Below are 6,000 nucleotides of genomic sequence, written 5' to 3'. Positions count from 1 at the left end.
TATTTATTTCATTTATTGGTTGTTGCCGGTGACAGTATCTTTCACTTGGAGATTTAAGATGAATTCATGCACAAAACAGCAGGCTGTCATTTTGGGTGGGCTGATTTTTAAATGGAGAGTAACACACCTTAAAAGTTAAGAAAACGAGGGGCGCCTGGGTAGCTCACTTGGTCCAGTGTCTGTCTCTCAATTTCGGCTCAGGTCAAGATCTCAGGGTCGTGAGATCAAATCTCTCCTAGGGCTCCCTGCTTAGCGGAGAGTCTGCTTGGAATTCTCTCCCTCTGTTCCTCCCCCTGCTCGCATGCTCTTTCACTCTCTGTCTCTCTCAAATATATAAATAATTTTAAAAAGTTAAGAAACTGAGGCCACATCTGAGCACCATCAAAAATCAGTGGGATTTTCAGAGTTTTTTATTTTTTATTTTTATTTTTTTAAAGGTGATATTGGTTATATCTCCCACTTAGAGTGCCATGGACCAAATCATATCTCAAAGAAGCCCAAAGCTGTGTCTTTCTAGTTTAAGAGTGGGTTTCACCAATGAAGACATCGGATATGATATCTTCGCCACTTACACATTTTCACAGAAGAAGACAGTCAACACTTCGGCGATGTCAGAAAAAAATGCTGATCGCTCACCTGGAAAACACTGTCTCCTGAATCCATTCATACTTCCCACAGTTCTTGGGCTCTTTTGGTTTTCCGGCACAGAAGGAGAGATGCAGAGGAGCACAAGGCATGTGTCTGGTCCTCGACGTGTCCCTGGTCCGGGGGTACGTCTGCGCAGCCACATCTGGGACAACCATCTCCACTCCTGGGAGAGCTGCACCTCCTTTATGAAAGGTGGGATTTTTCCTTATGGCCACATGGGACATCTGTTGGGTGGCCCTCTCCTCTGTGCAGTGGGTCTCACAGTAGCATGCCTTTACTCATCTTTAGCAGGGTGTATTCGTGTCTTAGAGCCACTGTAACAAAAAAGCCCAACCCAGGGGGAGGGGAGGGTTGGTGCTTAAAACAACAGAATTTTTTTTCCCATGGTTCTGGAGGCTAGAAGTTCACGATCAAAGAGTCCGCAGGGCTGTGCTCTCTTTGAAGGCTGGAGGGGAGAATCCGTGCTATGCCTTGCTCCTCCCTCCGGCTGTTGCCGGCACTCTGTGGCATTTCTTTGGCTCGTTGACGCCTTGCTCCAGTCTCTGTGTTGTGTCATGTGGTGTCCTCTCCTGGGTCTCTTCTCCTCTTCTGGTCCCGTCTTCTCTTGATTACATCTCCAGAGGCCCGTGTCCAAAGAAGATCACATTCATAGTCATCCTGAACTGAGTGACTCCCAAGGTCACCTCAGGAATTAGGACTTCAACGAATCTCTTTGAGGGATGCAACTCAACCCGACACACCAGGATCTGATCCAACTATGCCTCTTCTCAGCAGAGACAGTAGAACACACTAGTTACTCCCCTTGGGCTGCTGGGCCGCAGCTTCACGTGGCTAGGCTCAATGATGAACCAGAATTACCCAGCTGTCCCGGGCTCCAGAGTGGGCCAGAGACAGTTAAAATAATATGCAATGTGTTTTGGAGAGGAGAGGTAAGAGGATAGAGCAGGCTAAAGCAGACCTTCAAATGAGTGACATTTCATGCATCCGTCTCGCTTTCGTCTTTCTGTGTGGGTAGCCTGTTATCCTTCATCATCCTCTTTCTCCTTGTTCCAGTGAAGCAGCACACAGAGGAGAGGAGCCCAGCACCCACCAGAAATTAGGTGTCATTCAGCACCCCCATTTATTTGGGCTCCTCGCCACTCATTCTCTGCGACAGAGGTGGCAGCGACTGCCCTGACAGATCTTGTTTTGCTCCTCGTGGTTGAGTGGGAATGGCTACCTGTGTGCACTTTTATTAAGGCCGCGGACTGAACATCTGGTTTCTGTTTCAATCATTTGGATGGGAAGTGTTTCTCCTAATGAACACCGCAGGTAGAGAGTCCCGTTTGGCCTGCAGTGCTGTTCCCACTGGCATCCGTCGGAAGGTTGGCAAATAATCATCCCCGCTGGCAGAAGACAAAGTAGCCAGCCTTCTGAACTGCTCCCCTGTCCTTCTGAACTGCAAGCCTTGTGCCCCATTCCCGCGCTGCTGTCAATCTCCACAGTGCTCTGCTTGATCCAAGCTCATAACTGGAAGCTTATGGTGGACTCAATCCCTTCCCAGAGGGAGTGCTATGCTAAGGAAAACTCTGCGTCCCCCAGGCAAAAGGCGGTGGTCTAAACTAGAGGCTTCCCTGTGGCTGGTTACCCCCAGTGGAGAGGCAGGAAGATTTCTGCTCCGGGCTATAGGAAAAGAATGATCATTTTTTCTCGCCATTAGAAAATGTCACCAAGCTTCTTACGGCAAGTGGCACCTTGATGTGTGTTATGATAACACATTCCTCTTGGACCCTACTACCTAATAGGAACTGGAAGGAAAGACAAGTGTATTAAGAAAGGTGTATTTTCAAAGCTTTAGATTGTGTCTAAGCAAAAGGAAGCTGTGTGCAAAGGGATTGTATGCCTTTTCTGGGAAAGGAAAGTCCTTAGAGGTTCTTTGGGAAGGAATGGCCATCCTCCTTCTAACTTGAGAAAAAAGTCATGAAGGAATTTTTAAATATCTTTATGTCCTAATTAATTTGTGGTCAAGTGTATGGTCAAGATTCTCAGTTGCAAGTGACAGAAATACAAGTCAAATAGAAGGCAGTATATACACAGGACAATTCCGGAGTAGACCTTCAGGTACAGCTGGTTCCAGCCTATAGAATAGTATCCTCAGGAACGTGGTTCCAGCCTTCAGTATGGCCCTCTCTCTCTTGTCCTCATCCTCAAGCAAGTACTCCCTACTTTTGGACAGAATGTTCCACAAAAGCTCTAGGCTAACTTTCCATCTGTTTAACCACTCAGGAAGAAGGATTCTTTCCTGGGTCTTCAGGCATAACTCCTGGGGCTGATAGAGTTGGCACTGATAGGCTCAGCGTGTAGCACGTGTGTGTTTCTCAACCAAACTTGGACCACACATTCACTCATGGGGCTGAGGGTGACTGTGACCCTCCCTGGAACTACCAGGACTGGGAGTCAGGGAGGAGCAGTTCCCTAAAGAAAACAAGGACCCTAGTAGCACAAGAAGAAATGGAAGTAGAGCCAGAAAAAGCGGCAGATGTCCACAATCCATACCAAAAAAAAGTAAATTGTTGTGAGATTCGACCAAGAACAACAAAATCAACCTCAGCTTTTTAAGTGACTTTAAAAGAGGTCAGCTTCCAACTTCCTTTATAGAATTTCTGATTATCCCACTGCTAGTAACCAAGTCAGCAATAAATTCTCTGTTTCTCTTACAAATCAAAGTTGCCCAGGAACATTTCCTGTTAATCCCTGTTTTAGAGTATTGTGTAATGCCCAGATTCTTCTTTCAGGGATAAAGGTGACAAACCAATTTGGATAAAAACAAAATAAGCAAAATAAAACAAGAGGTTATGGTGAAATTTTCTGTTTTCACATCAGAGCTTTAGCAGGAAAATCTATTTGGCTCAGTTATTTTTGAATGGAGAGCAAATAATGCTTCAGGTGTAAAAGGAGAAGAACCGGGGTGCCCGGGTGGCTCAGTTGGTTAAGCATCTGCCTTCGGCTCAGGTCATGATCCCGGAGTCAGGCTCCCAGGCCCGCAGAGAGGCTGCTTCTCCCTCTCCCCCTGCCTCTCCTCCCTGCTCATGTTCTCTCTCTCTCTCTCTGAAATAAATACATAAAGTCTTAAAAAAAATTAAAAAATAAAATTAAAAATAAAATTAAAATAGAAAAAAGAAGAAGAAACAATCACTACTTATAATAAGGACAATGTTACCAAGAAAAAGTAGAGGATGGACACTCAGAAATAGGTAACAACTCCTGTCACAGGAAGCAAGGGACAGTTTCTGTCACAAGGAGAGGAGGTGCACTGAAGGGTTAGTAAGCAAATACTTACCTCTCCCAGTAAGGAGGTGACATGATCTAAAACCCAGGGACGACACAGTCCACCACAGATTTTGTTTCACTCTGATGCTTCACCGCAAATATCTCCAGGAGTTTTCAGCCACCCCAAAAGTTCTTAAAATAAAATTACTGGGACACCCACGTGGCTCAGTCAGTTAAGCTGCTGCCTTCGGCTCAGGTCCTGATCCCAGGGTCCTAGGATCGAGTCCCGAATTGGGTTCCTTGCTCAGCGGGGAGCCTGCTTCTCTCTCTGCCTCTACCTGTCACTCTGCCTGCTGTGTTCTCTCTCTCTCTGACAAATAAATAAATAAAATCTTAAAAAAATAAAATTACTATCTTATAATTAAGCAAGTTAATTTTAATTTATTCTTTTGTTTCCTTAATAGTATGGAAGGCTTTGAATGGTCTGGGTAGACTCCATAATCTGGTGTTAAGGATTGACAGGAACTCCACCAGATTAGGGTATACGGAGAAACAATGGAGGAACACAGGATTCATGACTTAACATGATCACAGACTCCACCGTAGAATTCCTGGTTGTGAACTTTTATATATAATGCATTCATTTTGAGATTCTACATTCCAAATATCTCTTTACATTGTACGTTTATTGACTTAAAAAAAAAATCTTGAATTTACTTAATTGGCAAAATATACTACATTGAGTGAGAGAAAGATACTGGCTGGGTGGGTCCACCTGTGAGCTTGATGCGTACAATTATTTTTTTTTAAGATTTTATCTATTTATTTGACAGAGAGAGTGAAAGATCACAAGCAGGCAGGCAGAGAGAAAGGGGGAAGCAGGCTCCCCACTGAGCAGAGAGCCCAATGCGGGGCTCGATCCCAGGACCCTAAGATCATGACCTGAGCCAAAGGCAGAGGCTTAACCCACTGAGCCACCCAGGTGCCCCAGCTTACAATTATTTTATATAAATATTGCCCAAATGACCAGTATGTGGCAGACATTTGCAATAACATTCTAGAAGGACTTAGTGGGTCTGATTTAAGTGAATAGTCCTGAAAAGATAGAATAGTAGCCTATAAAAAATAAAAAGGGAGAGGGGTTCCTGACTGGCTCAGTCCCCAGAGCATGCAATTCTTGATCTTGGGATTGTGAGTTCAAGCCCCATGTCAGGCCTAGAGTTTACTTTAAAAAAAAAAAAAAAGAAAGAAAGAAAGAAAAAATATACATATATAAAGAGAGATAGAAAACCATAATTATCACTGGGAAGAAACTGAGGAGATTTGGATATTTACAAATCAACCGAAAGCAGAGGTAATTTAACAAAGAGAGAGAGGGCACAATTTTTGGATTGTGTCAAGCCTTGAATTCTACTCTGGCTACTTCACAACTATGTAAACCTCCCCAAGTCACTTGATGTCTCTGAGTCTCAGTTTCTCCAAACTGTAAAAGAGGGATGATAACATCAGCCTCCTAGGGATCAGTGTATGTAAGGTGTCTTATGGACAGTGCTTGGATCAGAGTAAACACTTGAAACACAGGGGCTATTGATAATAATCAGTGGGTTGGCATCACTAGTCCAGCACTGGGCTTGGTATCAGGTGCAGCTGGGTGATAGAAACGGTAGATTGTCTATAAAGATTATTGCTTTCACAAGACTCGGCCAAATAGCACACATGACATTGTCAAGAAATCCATTATCACGAGCATCAGTAAGTGCTAAATTCTGGGATGCTACACAGGTACCCTGCGGGGTACAGAGGAAAGAGACCAGTGATGATGGGTAAACCCGGGGCTACACACATGGGGACCTGATCTGAGCTTTGAAAACCATGTAGGGTTGGAATAGGCAGGAAGGGAACATTTAAGGTGACCATGCCGAGGACAGAGTAGTCCCCCAGACTACCTAATAAATGAGTGAATGACTGAATCTAGAACCGAACAAAAGACAAAGACAGCAAATCCAGTTTATGGGCCAGTGAGGGCAGTCTTTTTTTTTTTTTTTTTTTAAGATTTTCATTTATTTATTTATTTGACAGACAGAGATCACAAGTAGGCAGAGA

General features: G+C 44.2%; 1 long non-coding RNA gene across 1 annotated transcript; it reads left to right on the top strand.

Annotated features, from left to right (window-relative positions):
- Positions 1-449: 449 nt before the first annotated feature.
- Positions 450-3,348, top strand: LOC309859693. Its single transcript, XR_014308824.1, has 2 exons — positions 450-840; positions 1,702-3,348. It is a non-coding gene; the product is annotated as an uncharacterized lncRNA (long non-coding RNA).
- Positions 3,349-6,000: the final 2,652 nt, after the last annotated feature.

This window comes from Mustela nivalis (genome assembly GCF_964662115.1).
Source record: "Mustela nivalis genome assembly, chromosome: 2".
Classification (NCBI taxonomy): domain Eukaryota; kingdom Metazoa; phylum Chordata; class Mammalia; order Carnivora; family Mustelidae; genus Mustela; species Mustela nivalis.
The sequence above is the reverse complement of the archived record's forward strand: the minus strand, read 5'-3'. Positions and strand labels throughout refer to the sequence as shown.